The 15,644-nt window shown below is 41.4% G+C and overlaps 1 protein-coding gene across 6 annotated transcripts in view; it reads left to right on the top strand.

The window, feature by feature from the left end:
- The window catches only part of fgf13a (fibroblast growth factor 13a), a 102,634-nt gene that overhangs the window by 81,329 nt on the left and 5,661 nt on the right, over positions 1–15,644 (top strand). The window lies entirely within an intron of this gene.

The following is a 15,644-nucleotide window of genomic DNA, read 5'->3' as shown; positions in this document are numbered from 1 at the left end:
TGATAACTAACAAAGTGTGGACACAGAGTGTAAATTGTAATTTCCCTATTCGGGATCAATAAACAGATTAAGATAAAAAATTAAATTAAATTAAAATTTAAGAGGCAGAAACCTCGAGCAGAACCATGGCTCAGGGTGGGAAGTCATCTGCCTCGACCGGTAAGGGGTGACAGAAAGAGACAGACAGAGAAAGAGACATAGAAGAGATGGACGGACAGAGAGAGAGAGACATGGAGAATTGTAGCAGAGGGTGTCAGAAATACCTGCAGGAAGCGAAAGGAGGAGAGAGGAGAGGGGGGGAGACAGCACAAGACTAAGGGGGCGAGAGAGCACAAGACTCCGGGAAAGGGAAGAAGTCGAGTTAGTAACAAGCATTAACGGGATGAGGTTGCATACAGATGGAGAGGAGGAGGAGAGAGGTGCTCAGTGCATCATGGGATTTCAAGATGAGATGGAGAATAGTCACACATCGAGTGATCTAGATTGCCTAGAAATATGATTAGAAAGCTTCTAAATTTTTAAACTTATGACAATCACTTTGGATTGCCTTTTTGAATTTTTACTTTCTTAAGTTGTCTCCTATTTTGTTTTTGTGTTGTCCTTTGATTTAAAGAACTTTCTGACATCTGAAAGATGTGTACACAGTGTAGATAAACATTACTTTATTTCTACTTATTTATTTAAGACAAGTGAATTTTTTTAATACAAAAGTTTGATTTACAAAAACATTTTAACAAAACAAAAAAAAGGAAATTGGATTAAAAAAGAACTAGTATCAGTAAACAGAAACATATTTTGGATGACACTCAATCCAATCCAAACTATACTTTTCTTACAAGCACTAAATTTGCAATTTTAAATCTATTTTGTGTTTTTCTGTGACGTTTAAATGTTAAGAGCATAAAAGCTACAATCTAAAAATATACTGCTGGCTGCATAAAGTATATTATCTATGCTGTTTAAATACAAGCTCTCACAGGAAACACAGTACATCTTGTAGGTGTGTTAAATTGAAAGAGAATACAGTTGGGGGATGGGTTGCAGAGCTTTCTGTTTCAGCTAAATTAGAGAGGGAATTGAATTGAATGTGTAGTTGACTGCCTAATAGTGCCGGTCTTGCTGGGATTGCTGCTTTGGTAAAGTGCTGCCTTGAAGCCACACATTAAACCAGCCAATAGCAGGTCAGCATTGAAGGGAGATTCCCAATCCACAGTGGAGAGACAACCGATGACGTATTAGGTTGGGGGGTGAAGCTGCTGCTGGGACCTGGATGCCTCCCATTATTATCTGTGTGTACAGTGCATAAGCGCATGCATGAATGGAAACGTAATGTTTGCAATATAATGAATAGGATTCATATGATTTACATCTATAGTCAATTTACATTTTTGACACAAACTCTAATGCATACTAAATTATTAATGTATGTATGTTTAGTACAACATTATGCGTTTCCTATGACAACATTAATTTGAGAGGCCTTTAGAGTTGTCTACATATGCATCTGGTGTATGCACATCTGTCTGTACATAACACATGTATATAGCATATAGCACACGTGAGAAAGAGAGAGAGAGAGAGAGATTGACGAGGAGTGGGAAAAAGAGTGCACATGTGTGGGTGAGGTAGAATGCACCAGTGTAAATATATTCATACATCAACATCAATGTGTGGGAGAGGAAAAACCAATTAATATGTAGTTTACTTTACTATCGTCTTATGTATCATTTGCTCCTCTACCTTTGCAAACGTATTGGAGCAAGTTTTACATTAGTACTGCAGCAGTGTCCTAGTATACACATGTAGAAAGTGTCAACAAAAACCAAAAATAATCTGCACCAATTGGGTTACCAACCCAATATCCTCTCACATATCTGTACTGTAGCAATGCAGTGGATGTTTCTAATGAATGTGAAAAAAGCCTTTGAGCTTTCTTGATATGTTTTTATATGCGTGGGTATATTTTTAGATCCTGAGCTAAGTGGTGACCAGATATCTCACGAGGTGCCTTTGAAGTGGTGTTATTAATTTCGTGGTGGGTCATATTTGAATTAGTGTGAGTCACTGAGGCTCCAGTTGAGTCTCGTCTAGACTGCTCTGTGCGAGTGTGTGTAAAATAGAGTTCAGGGCAGTTGGTGTGGAGATATTTATCAGATCAGCATTGAGGTTTACAGGCTCTTTTTATCCTAAATCTCAGGGCCAGTTAAATCCCTTCCATGGTCATGCAGCCTCTTATAGAGCTCCTGTATAAGACATTAAACCAATGACATTCTCACTGATCACAGTCTGGATATGCATTATGTGCTAGCAAAACATTGAAAAAGTAAGGTAATGTAAATAATGCACAGGACAAGACAAAAGAATGATTATTATGGTGGGGTTAAAAAAAAAAAAAAGGCTGCTAGATGAATGTTACACCAGTATGACATCTGCACTCTGACTCCAGTTACTTTAGTATTTTTCTCTGATTTTTCTCAAGGCTTAGGTATAAATTCTAACTTCCAAATAAGGCATCAGGAGAGTCACTGTTGAGAGTTACAGAGGTTGTGTAAGAGCATATTTTATAAGTATAACAATAACATCCTATATAGGATAAACTTGAATAAAAACAGAAACAGAAAAACAAAAAAACAGCAAAGACATCTGTGTACTATTGCTTTGTTAGTACACCTTTGTTAGATATGGAGTTGGCTCACACCCATGCCTTATCAACCATTTAGCAAGCACAATGCCCTTTGCTGTAAGGTTTCACTCCATTGAACTGTGTCATTAACTAGTGTGTATTTGCGTGTGTGTGTATTTGCGTTAGTTTTTTTCCACTAGCTTAAATCTCTCCAATTTATTCCTAAACAAATGAGTGTAGTTTATCTTTAGCTAAAGGAAAAGGTGCCTCTTAATCCAACTCCACTCTACTGAAAAGACTGGGACATTGAAAAGTCGGATTTAGGCAGATTTATCTTCAATGCCCAGAACATAGCATTAGCTTTTGTGAGTCTTACAAGCATTGAAGTATCTGCAAAGAAACTAGAACAGCACCTGATTCCATTGGCGTAATTGGTGTCATCTTAGTTCTGATATGGCAGCTAAATACACATGGGGCAGAGTGTAGCATTGATTTGACTTGTCTTGTGTAAATCCAGCCAATATATTTACAGAGGAGATCAGATCCATTATGCTAGTATTTCTCCTGCTGCTGAATGGATCTGTAAAACACTATTGGGCTTTAATCCCCCCCTAAAGCCAACAGAACGCTGTTTGAAAGTGCATCATAATTGAACGTGTTTTCTTGACACGACTGCCTTGCTAATGCAATATTCATTTCACAGTTACCCTTACCACTGCTAAATTGTAACATATTATGATCGAGAGGTATGTGTGCCTGTGCCTAACTGTCTGTGTGTTTTACATTCATGGGCAGGGAAACATCATTCAGCAGGTTCCACCCCACCCATCAACCTTTAAATGTCTCCTTCATATATATTCAGTCATTGAATCATGACGCGCTCAGGCAACACTTCCATAACTTAATATTCCCCCTCTCTGTAAAACACAAATGCCCTTTGCCTAGTCACTTAATTTAGAAGACAAGTGCAAATTAATTTGTGTATAAGAAATGCCTGTAGGCCTATGCAAGAACAAATACAAATGTATAGGCATGTTTACATCTGCAGATGTATGTTAAGGTTTGAAATGAACTACACTGCGCTGAAATAAGATGCATGTTGCATGCCCGTGTAACTACAGACACTTTCAAAAGAGAGGAGGGATGATCCACGATGGGGCTTAAAGCCCCCAACGTCTCCTTCCAGGCAGCGCTGTGACCGTTGACTTCAAGGCACCTAACCCTAACTGTAACTGTTAGAATTACATTTTGCAACTCTTAATCTTCCCTTTTTTCTGTTTAAGCAACAGTCGTATTTCGCTTTTATTTGAATTAGTGTAATTTCTGGAAGTCTCGGTGTGCTGCTCTCGCGTGAGCAACTGTAAACACTAGCGGGCAGCAGATAACATGGACTGTGTGTGTTACGATGACGATTTTCACGCGCTGGCTAACGCAACCTGGATGCGAGCGTTAAGGTAATAACTCTGAAGCGACTGAAAAGACTTACCGTTATCCTTGTAGCATTGGCGAGCCAACTAGCAAACGTGATGGTCTTTTTGTTCATGTCGCCTTTGTTGGCTGACTATTTGACCACGCTGTGCATGGTAGTTGTTTATGTTATGCTACAGCTGTTTTTATAATTGTCAGAAATTGTTGTCTATAGTTGTTCACACGGGGATTGGGGTTGTAGCGGAGACACTTCCAATAACCACCGCTCGGAGGAAGACACCCAACCACCTTGGTTTTGTGGCTCTGTGCTTTGAGGGAAATTGCACGGTGACACAACTCTAACGCCTGGTTCACGACCGCGAGTGTGCAATGAAGAGTGCACGTATGCCGGCGAGGAGGTTCTCGAAGGGGTCACGGGACTTCATAGCACACTAGCCCGGCCGCGGACGGAGCTGCAAAGTGAGTACAAAGACACCAACGGTGCGATCGAGCGGCCACCACACAACACCTCAGTACCAGAAGCCGCGTTCGGGTAGCCGCTGTTCCCGAAGCGACCAGCCCGCGCCAGTGAACTTGGACTACTCCGTGACGGCTTTAAGTTGGGGTCTAGGAGACGGCCTCTTGTCCAAGGTTTGCGCCACAGCAAGTTGCGTACTGTTATAGCTGTTGCTCTGGGGGGGGGGTGTCAATGTTTTGGACTAGTATGGCCATAGTCAGTAATCAAGCTTGACCCATTCCAGCCCATTAAGGTTGCTGACAGCTTAAAGGTGTGGTAACATTTGTTTTCCAGTGAATCAAATGCACTTTTGCCAAATCAAGTGAAGGCTCATTTTGCCATTTGATACTTGACAGTTATTCAAGTGTGATAAGGGAGTGTACCTTGACGAGAGTAATAATCAAAAGATTGGAGTACAGGATATTTTTGCACATTCCATTCTTACAGTGCTTAGTTTTGAACTAATAACTTATCTGTTTCAACTTTAAAGTTTCTACATTTAAGTAACATTAACATTGATCAAGGGTTACCAAATGGGTCAATTTAATACAGTGATTGAGAATGTCAGAGCCAAAGAGAGCTACAATGTGGTAAAGGACAGTGTTAGGGATAGTGCAAATTCTCAGGACCGCCTGAGACTGCCAAGTGGCCGCTGAAGTCCAAAAGGAAATTCAGCAACCCAGAGAAGTCAAAGAACCAGAACTTTACAGAGAAGGGAAAGAAATGCAAGCAACAAAATCAAAGGGCTTCAACAAAGGTTATACTATTTTGATAAATGGAGGATACAAGTTAAATCTTCCAAGAAAACTGACACAATCCACAGATCTTTATCTGATGATTTGCTTAATGTATCACGGTGACGTCACAAGTCTCTCTATTGATGTCCAGCGGTTATGATGAACTACGCAAAGTCTCAGTTCCAGACCCTGACGTGCGTCGAAGAGTGGATCTGTGTGTGGAGATTTTAAGTTCATTGTATCCAGACCTCAAGTCGACTGGATGGAAATATTCCAGAAAAAGAAGAGCAAGATTGGCCTGAACGAGGGTCTCTCTCGACTCAAGCACCTGTAAATCAAGCTCTGTCACTTCTATCTTAAGGGCACCTAGAGCATTCAGCAGTTCCTCATAAAACGACAAGAAGCTGCTGCTGCTGCCCGCTGCAAGCCAAGCTGTTCTGAAAGTGTTACAAGAACAAAAAGAGAGCAAGCAGAACTAAATCGCCTGAAGCAGAGCTAAAAGGAAGATAGTGACCAAGAGGCCAGCCGTTCGGGTTGTTTAGACGAGAAGAGGAAGACGTGAAACGAAGAATACACAGAGAGGAAGAGGAAGCTAAAATTAAAGCTCTAGTGAGAAGATGAGCATGCAGTCTTCAAAGACTAGAGGAAACAAAGGGAGAAGATACAGCGTTTGAAAAATGAAGGTTCAATGCAGCGCAAGCCAAGAATGCAGGTGTATGATTCAAGTGCAGATCACGACAGAAGAACTAAATGCATACTACAGCATGAGACAACAGCAGATAATCAAGAAACCCGCGCTCAAAATCCTCTGCCCCTGCATGTGCCTCTTTTACCAAAGCTATGACCACTCTCAAATGAAAGTACAGAGAGCTTGTTAAGGTGCTATCAGGTGCTTAAGTGCGAACAGGATCCAATTCCTGAACCTTCAGTATTCAGTGGGGATCCACTGAGATACAAGATGGAGGCTTTCTTTGAAACACTGATTGACCAGAAAAGTATTCAGATAAGGAGAAGATATACTACTCCGTGATACGTAGTGGACAAGCTAAGCAAGCAATTGAAGGCTACTTCCTATCCGGAACCGAATCTGCCTATGTGTTGCAGCATGGGAGATTTGGAGGAGCGATACGGGAACCCATTTACAATTGCAAAATCATACAGAGACAAGCTCCAAATGTGGCCGAAGATGGGACCGTAAGGACAGCTTTGAGCTCAGAGAGTTGCTGATTTCTTCGTAGTTGTGAGGCGCAGGTTCACATCAAGGCACTGGAAGTTTTGAATGAACGACATGAAAACAGGAAAATCCTTCAAAGTTACCGGATGTCTACAGCAAGATGGAACGGATAGTTACGAAGTACAAGAAGAGACTAACCAATTCCCACTTTTTAGCCAATTTTGAAATTTCTGAAAGGAAGCAAAAATAGCATGCAACCCTGTCACATCATTGCAGTCACTGAAACAAGGAGAAGTGAAAACCCAAAATCCCCAAAACATCAAAGCTTTAGAGCAAAGACACTGACCACAAGCTCAAATGAAAGGATTGTCATAACATGCATTTCTGCAACAAGACTGGGCATACTTTGCACAATGCAGGGAGTTCATGGAGAAGACGATTCAGACAGAATCAATTTGTTCAAGCTGAAAGGCTATGCTTTGGTTGTCTCAAGTCTGGTCACCACTCAAAGAGCTGAACAGCAGGAATGTTTGTAACGTGTGCCCAACGGCATCCTACCTGTTTGATGGGAGAGCGGGCCAAAGGTGACAAAGACCATCATATGTCAAGCAAAATCTGAGTCAAGAAAATCCAAGCACAAATCAGAAAGGTACAAAAAGGGACCTCACTCAACAACAATGCAGAAACAACACAGCTGCTATTTCAAACAGGAATACTTGATCAAGCTAACATGCAAACAGCTGCAATAATTCCCGTCTGGCTTTCATCCACACTTCAGCCAGCACAAGAAGTCCTTGTATATGCTCTGTTGGATTCTCAAAGTGACACAACTTTTGTTCTAAGTGAAATCGCTGAAGCCTTGGAAGCAAACAAAGAACAAGTCAAGCTCAAGCTCTCTACAATGGCCTCAAGAACCACAGTAGTAAGCTCTCAAAGAGTAAATGACCTACAAGTGAGAGGCTTTTACTCCAGTAATAAGATCTCCTTACCATCAGTCTACACACGTGAATTTATTCCAGCCAACAGAACTCACATACCAACAGATGAAACCGCAAGGGCATGGTCCCATTTAGAGCACCTTCAAGAAGATATTGCACCTCTACAAGACTGCGAAGTAGGTCTGCTCATTGGGTACAATTGTTCACAAGCCTTACTGCCAAGGGAAGTTGTGTCTGGGAAGAAAATCAACCTTATGCCAACGTACAGACCTCGGATGGAGTATTGTTGGCCACGGGAATCCCTGTGTAGACTACGGTGATGCCATGGGATCAGCCATCGCATAGTGTTGTGAGACAAGTGACACCAGGCGTGAAGTCTTCTGTCAACTCCAAAACTAAAGTCACTATGTGAGCCGTAAAAGTAAAAGAACTTCTCCGTCAGACATCATTAGAGTCCTTGAATCAGACTTCTCAGAAAAAGCTGGTGAGATAATCCTGGTCTCAAGAAGATCTCAAGTTCCTATCAAAGTAAGAGAAAGCATAACGCAAAAAGACAATGGTCACTATGAAATGCCATTACCGTTCAAAAAGGAAAGACCACATTACCTAAAAATAAGATGCGCAATACAGCGCCTGAACTGTCTTGAAAGGAGACTAAGGAAGATCAGCGGTACTACCAAGACTACGTAAACTTTATGGATGATATGATTTCACGTGGCGATGCGAGAAGGTCCTTAACGAAGAAATTGACAACAATCCTGCTTGGTACATTCCACATCATGGAGTTTACCATCCACAGAAACCAGCAAAGATCCGCGTAGTATTTGACTGCTCTGCCAGTTTCAGAGACATCGCTTAGACCATTGCTCACTGGGCGACCTGACAAATACTTGGTGGGTGTCTTGTGCCGCTTCCGAAAGGGTTCTGTTGCAGTCATGTGCGATGTCGAAAGATGTTCCACCAGTTATTGTAAAAAGGGAGGATCAAGATTATTTAAGATTCTTATGGTGGGGAGAACGGCAACTTGGAAACTACACCATCAGTCTACAGAATGAAGGTTCACTTGTTCGGAGCAGCCTCGTCTCCAGGCTGTGCCAACTTCGGCCTAAAACACATGGCAGAAAAGGGGCGAGGTCAGTTCAGTGAAGATGCCATACGCTTCATTCAACGAAATTTCTACGTAGACGATGGTCTAATAGTGTTCAAACTGAGAAGGAAGCCATCCAACTTGTCAAAGAATCAAGAGAGCTTTGCAACACTGGCAATTAAATGCGCAATAGTTTGTTTCTAACAGTGGGAACGTGATGGCAACTATCCAGAAGAAAGAATGTGCTTCAATCAAAGATCTAGACATGGCTTTGAGTTTACCACATATGGAGAGGAGCTTGGCGTAAGTGGTGTGCATCACATCTGACTCATTCAAATTCAGAGTTCAAGTAAAACCCAACTCCATAAAAAGAAGGTGTACTTTCTACTGTAGCCTCTGTGTACGACCCCCTGGGGTTCATGGCACCCTTCATCCTTTTAGGGAAGAAAATACTCCAGCAAATGTGTAGAGAAGAGTTGGCTGGGATGAGGAACTTCCAGAAAACCTAGAGCCTCAGTGGGGGTCCGGATCAGAGACCTTCCCAATCGGCTGAAATGCAAATCAAAAGATCCTTCTTGCCTGCAAAGTTTGGCAAGGTCAAAAGATAGAGCTTCACCATTTCGCCGATGCGAGTGAGTGTCCGGATACGGTGAATGTACTTACCTGAGAGCTATTAACAGTCGACGAAGTCCATGCGTCTGGTAATGGCAAGGCAGCAAGAGTTTCCAACCGAAATCACAAACACCAACCAAGCAGACCTGAACTCTAGCTCAGAGCATGTGTTGCAGTTCGAACCAGTGATATGCTCGCACGAAAGAACTAGAAATCCAAGACCTATAGAGGTTCTTTTGGACAGACTCCACAGTTGTTCTCGGCTACATAAACAACGACGCCAGAAGGTTTCAAGTGTTGTAGCAACCGTATACAGAGAATAAAGTCAAGTACAAAGCCAGAGCATGGCATTAAGTTGCGTCTGAGACACATCCGGCAGATCATGCTCCGAGGTTTGACTGCCGAGCACACTCAAGACCTCAAACTGGTTCACCCAGATGTTCTCACGATGTTTTGTGGGCAAGAGAAACTACCTGCAAGAGAACGCAAGTTGGGTGAAGTAAAAGATGATGATCCTGAACTCAACAAGGGTCTTGTGTGCAAACACAAGGCAAAGAAGAGAAGACAGATCATTTGGATCGTCTACTGAAATTTCTCGATTGGTCAAGGGGGAGTGAAAAGCAGTTGCCAGATTGCACACGCCAGGTCAAAGAATACAAAGGTAGGTGAAAGAACAAAGGAAAAACACAAGGATTCGGCATTTTAATGATACAATGTTCTTAGAAGATAAGGAAGATTCTAGGATTAATGTAATGCTGAAACTTTTCAATCATTATAGCTTAAGTTCGCGACACAGTGGAGCCCATAGTTTGTCTTTCTCATGATTGACGACGAAATAAAGACTGGCTTGAAAACTTTAGAAACAAAAAGTAAAGTGACAACTGTATGAACAGATAAGGCTAAGCTACATACCCGTTAAGCTCCATTTTGGACGAAGGAGGTCGAGTCCTTAGGACGACAGCCGGGTGAGGGTGAGCCGTCCGCCAAGCAAAGAACCAAGCTTAAAAACCAACACACCGTGAACAAGCCTATCCAGGCAAATGACTAACACAGAAAAGCCACTATCAGCTTGCTTATCGCCAAGCCACCCCTTTCACGACAAACAGCAGTACAAATGACTAGTGAAAAACGTCGGATGAATGAGCAATAGCATATGACTACGTGACGGAAATCTTAATGGGAATGGTTGGGCATCCCCTGTGTATTGCCATGCAGTGCAGTGTTCATCTTGTATGCACATGCGTCAGTTCCAAGTGTCAAGTGCAGAAAATGTATCAGGACGGAAGTAATGAGGAAAAATAGAATGGAATGTGACTTGCCAAAAGGAGGGATTCTTCGACCCAAAGCGGGGCCACCATTGAGAACCGAAAAAAAGTACACCTTTACCTTACACATGGCATAGGAGACCTGCTTTGGTCCCACTCTATGTTAAGAAGGAAGGAAAGACTTTTAAAGGACAACAAGCTTATGGTCTCTTATTACTTGTTTTTGAATTGTTGAGAAAGTGTCAATTACTTACATAGAGTGGATGTTATCTGATGAAAGGTGGATCCAAAGCTGGAGCGTTTATCAAATTCTCGAAGAAGCATTCATGCCCAGGAGAAAAGAGGAAAAGGGTCATCAAAACTAAGATGTTGACCAAGGGAACAAACAAAGTAGTTTTAGATGTGGAAATTTGCAAGGAACCGTGAGAACCTGTGTTGCAGTTTTGAAAACTCATGATATAGGTGAATAAATGGATCAGAAGAAAGAGGAATAGGCTCTAGCTATGGTGAATTTTCTTTATGTATTACCCTTCGCACCTAGTATGTCAATGTCACATGGGTGGGTTTGGGAGAGGCCAATAGAATCCATAAGAAGTTTTACTGACCTATTCTCGACACCGTCTGCACAAAGGATTGACAACAACCTCTCTTAGGACATTCTTGTATGAAGTCTATGGCCATCATTAACAGCAGACCACTCACTGCTGAACATTTGAATGACCCATCCGGACCTGAACCTTAACTCCAAAACATATCCTTACAATGAAGTCACAAACATCTCTCCCACCATGGCAAATGTGTCAGAGAGGATTCTTTATCTTCACAAAAGGTGGGTCGAGTGAGTATTGGCAAATGAGTTTTGGACTCGATGAAGGAAGAAAGAATATCTGTTGAATAACTTCAGTCAAGACAAAGGTGGCACAAAAACAGAAGGAACTCAAAGGTCAATGACATTGTACCCATACAAAGATTCTGGTCACCCGCAATGAATGAATAGCTGGCACGAATCGCAGAGTTTATCCAGGTTCGAGTTGGTGAGGGGATGAGAAAAACATGAGATTATTGCTTAGTGACACCAAATTAGGCAAAGGGGGAAACTCACAACTAAAACAACGTCCTTGAAAGACACCTATCAGAAGTGTTACTCTGCTTGAGGCAGATTAGGTGTAAAGTTTGAAAATGTGTGAAATTCGTGTAAATGGTTTAAGAACAGGACAATGTTTCATATAAAGGTTAAAGTGTTGCAACAAAATTGTTTAAAGAATCCCACGTTAAAGTTGTGTGTGATGGTGGGAGTGTAACTGTTAGAATTACATTTGCAACTCTAATCTTCCCTTTTTCGTTTAAGCAACAGTGTTATTTACGCTTTTATTTTGAAGTAATTTCTGAAGTCTCGTGTGCGCTCTCGCGTGAGTTCAACTGTAAACACTAGCGGGCAGCCGAATAACATGGACGTGTGTGTTACGATGAAGATTCACCGCTGGCTAACGCAGACCTGTGATGCGAGCGATTTAAGTATAACTCTGAAGACTGAAAGACTTCCCTTTCCTTGTAGCATGCAGCCAACGAGGTATTTGTTTGTTCATTCGCATTTTACTTTGGTAAATGATATTCCACATGCTGTGCATGGTATTGTTTATGTTAAGCTAACATCGTTTTTATAATTTTGTCAATGTTGTCTTATTAGTTTTCACGGTGGATTTGGAGCGATGACTTCAATAAACCAGTAGCAAGAAAACCACTTGTGTTTGCCTGTGCTTGGAGGGAATTACACTAACCATTGCCTGAGACGTTGGGGGCTTAAAACACTGATAAACAGGGACGATGGAGCAGAACTGATCAAAGGATTCCTTAAAAACATGAATAGAATACCCTAGTGTTTAATCCCCTGTCCCCCTGTTCACTTTCTTCCTCTGATCTACCAAGCAGATCCAACAGCATGGGTTAAAACTGAAATAAATAAGGAAGGACTTTTGCCTATTCTACTGCTATAACACTGTAATTAATATAATTAACACTATAATTTCCCATTTCTTGGGGATCAATAAATATCTATCTATATATATAGTTTTAACATGTGGAGAAATGTATCACAGAGCTCCCAACAACACAACCAATAAACACATTTTCTCACAGCTGATGAAATAGGCAAGGGCAAGGAACAGCTGATAGACTTATACAACAGGGTTGTGAAGATAAAATAGACTTATACAACAGGGTTATGCAGATAATCTAGATCTGTATTACATCACATAGCCCAATTGGTTCTATGTGATAAGGGCACAGCTCCTAACAGCATTATGAACTGTACACTCAGACAATGCAGTAATAATTTAGTTTTTACAGTTAGTTTTTGTCTGGACATTGTGTAAGTGAGGTTGCCAGCTTTACATTATTTGGACAAGGACTTGTCATAGTTGCGCATATAGGAAAAGCCCATGTAGTGTAATAGGATCATTAAAAGTCCATTTAGCCAAACCAGCATAGGGACGTGGGGAGAGGGAGATGACACAACTGATATTATTTCTATGCATAGTGTCCCGCTTTTTATTTCTAAAGTGATGTCCCCTCACTCCATCTGGCACTGGAGTCATGATTAAAGTGATGTGGGATTTTTTCCGCCAAGCAATTGGTTTCAGTGTACAATAGATATGCTACTGACTGAAGGAGACGCTACTGGAGCCCATTCAACTGAATCTGAATGTATTTGTCTATCACAGTCCTGTTAGAATAGAAATGGGGATCCCCTGCCATTTTGGCCCCTCCTTGTGTCAGTCGGAGTGAGCCTGTTGTCCATAGACCCACTCCAATACAGAAGTACCAGCCAGCAGCCTCTCCTCCGTCTTGGCTCTAAATGGGCCTGTATCTGTATGCGTATGTTTATCAATAGACTCTTATTCTTCTCCGGGTCGAGTGTAACCAGCCAAATCCACATAAGCTCATTATTAGAGGTAGAACAGAGCTCCTGGCTCAAGAGCTGTGCAGCCCGTTGTTTGGCTTCCACTTGCTGTCTGTGTTTAACTGAGATGGATGCTGCCCAGCCTCTCTAAGACTGCAGCTGCTAATCAGAGTCAGATGGCAAGAAGCAGAGAAGACAGAGTTATTGAGGGAGAAAAACAGAAAAGAAATGAACAATGTGCGAGAAGGATTAAGTAAGCAATGAAAGACAAAATATCTGAAACAAATAATAAAGGAGAGATGATAGGAAGTAGTGAAGCTGAGATAAAAATAATAAAGCAAAATCAACATAACGCTTTTGAAGCAGTGTATGCTGAATGTTCAGTTATGTGAACAAGCGTGCCTGGACCAGATGCCAGCTTGTAACAATGTCAGCTTGTCAAGAAACACTTCCGCAGACCAAGTCAGGGAGCTAGTGGGAGATCTGACAAATTAGCTGGATGAAGAAGTAAGTTTTCATTAGCTGATGAAAGCTCCGACATCACAGACAAGGCACAACTCGCCATTTTTGTAAGTGGAGTGAAGGAAGACTTTTTGGTCAATGAGGAGTTAAGGAAAACCCTTGCTTGAACTCAAATCAGATCGAAACTAGTATTATCTGAGTACTATTATCTGTTAGGCACCACTTTGTTTGCCCATTCTGCCTTGTTAAGGACTTTTTGGAGTATCTGGGTGAGATTGTCTTGGCTTTGATAACTTTGTGGGAAGCCATTTAGGGACCATGTTATTGTAACTGCTAGTGACAGTAATGGGATATAGGGGAAACATTTGTATTTTCAAGTGTATATAAAAGGAAGCTCAGAAAAAAAAAAAAAGATCATTATCGTTACCCTAACCCTGAACGTAAACCACCGTCCACATTAACAGAGGTGAAATAAAGAGTGAATATTTTTGCATTTTACTTGACTAGTCCCTCAGCTTTTTTGTCTTTATGGTTTGAAGACTAATTTCTTTCTGAACTGTAACACTGTAAGCTTTCAGCTGGTTCTGCAGCCCTCCTGGTGGGCTTAGCATAGAGCTGGACAATATATCTATATTATATTGATATTGTGATATGACACTATATCATCTTAGATTTTGGATGTCGCAATATGCCACATTATCTTTTCCTGGTCTGGAAAGGGTGCAATACATTGAAGTTATGTCATTTTTGAACTTACCAGACTTTTCTCGCTGTTCTCTATTTGCCTTTAACCACTTTGTTATTAAATCGACATTTCTGATGATTTAATCCAAATGCTCATTAACTAAAAATTTTGTAAAGGCACCAACAGTAAAACTATCATTGCAATATTGATATTGAGGTATTTCGTCAAAAATGGGATATTTGATGTTCTCCAAATCGCCCAGCCCTAGCGCTAGCATTTGTTGGAATTGAGTGTTTGGTACCCCAGTGTTGTTGCAGCTGAACTGAGAACCAGGAATGGATTTATCCCACTGAGGTTACATATCACAATGCTTTGTGGGAATTCAGCTTTGTTTCTGTCTGCTAGATCAGTGAGGGGGGGGGGATGAATGAGTGCTGTAGTTGGTTACTGTAGGTGGGTCTGGGTTTTGTGTCTCAAATGGGCACAATATGAATTAATAGTATACTAGGTTGCTATTTTAACGAGTTCAACAAATGAACATGTTTTGCCCCATAACAGTTCACTGCTTTACATTGCAAAGCTTTTGTATGTCCTCAACTACATTGTATACAAAAGCTTCAATAGCAGAGCAAAGTGCATCACCAGACATGAACCTTCTGCACATGAAGAGTAATGCCGAACTGTTGTAAAAAAAAAAACGATACGCTGTGTTATAGATGACTCCCTGTCTAATAGTGACATGTTGTTTGTTATGATCGTACAGTGGGTCTTTGGCCCTGAGGGACAGATCATCACTCTCACCATTGGCACACACCAAAGTGTTTTATAACTAGGATAGGACTGATCCTGGCTAGAACTGCTCCAGTCTAAAATAGGCATCCCTCCTGCTCTTTCTAAGAGAGCTCACTTTGTAATACCCATTGTGAGTTTGACCCGTTGGCTATTCCAATGATGTGTAAGTAACTGTATGTTATGTTTTTTTTTGCATATACTTTATGCATTTTCCTTCGCGGACAAAGAACAACATTCAAAAGCATGGCAAGAACAATTCACTATTGACAAGAACAAATTGTCCCTCAATCTCTCTCAGGGGGAATTTTCTTCTAACTGATTAGACTCCGTTTTGTACATTCACTGCCCAAGCAGCTCTACAAATTGGACAAACACACTCTCATAGACCTCGCACACGCGCGCGCACACGCGCACACACACACACACACACACACACACACACACAC

This window comes from Etheostoma spectabile, chromosome 10 (assembly GCF_008692095.1).
Source record: "Etheostoma spectabile isolate EspeVRDwgs_2016 chromosome 10, UIUC_Espe_1.0, whole genome shotgun sequence".
In the NCBI taxonomy this organism is placed as follows: Eukaryota; Metazoa; Chordata; class Actinopteri; order Perciformes; family Percidae; genus Etheostoma; species Etheostoma spectabile.
This window is presented reverse-complemented; position numbering and strand designations above follow the sequence as displayed.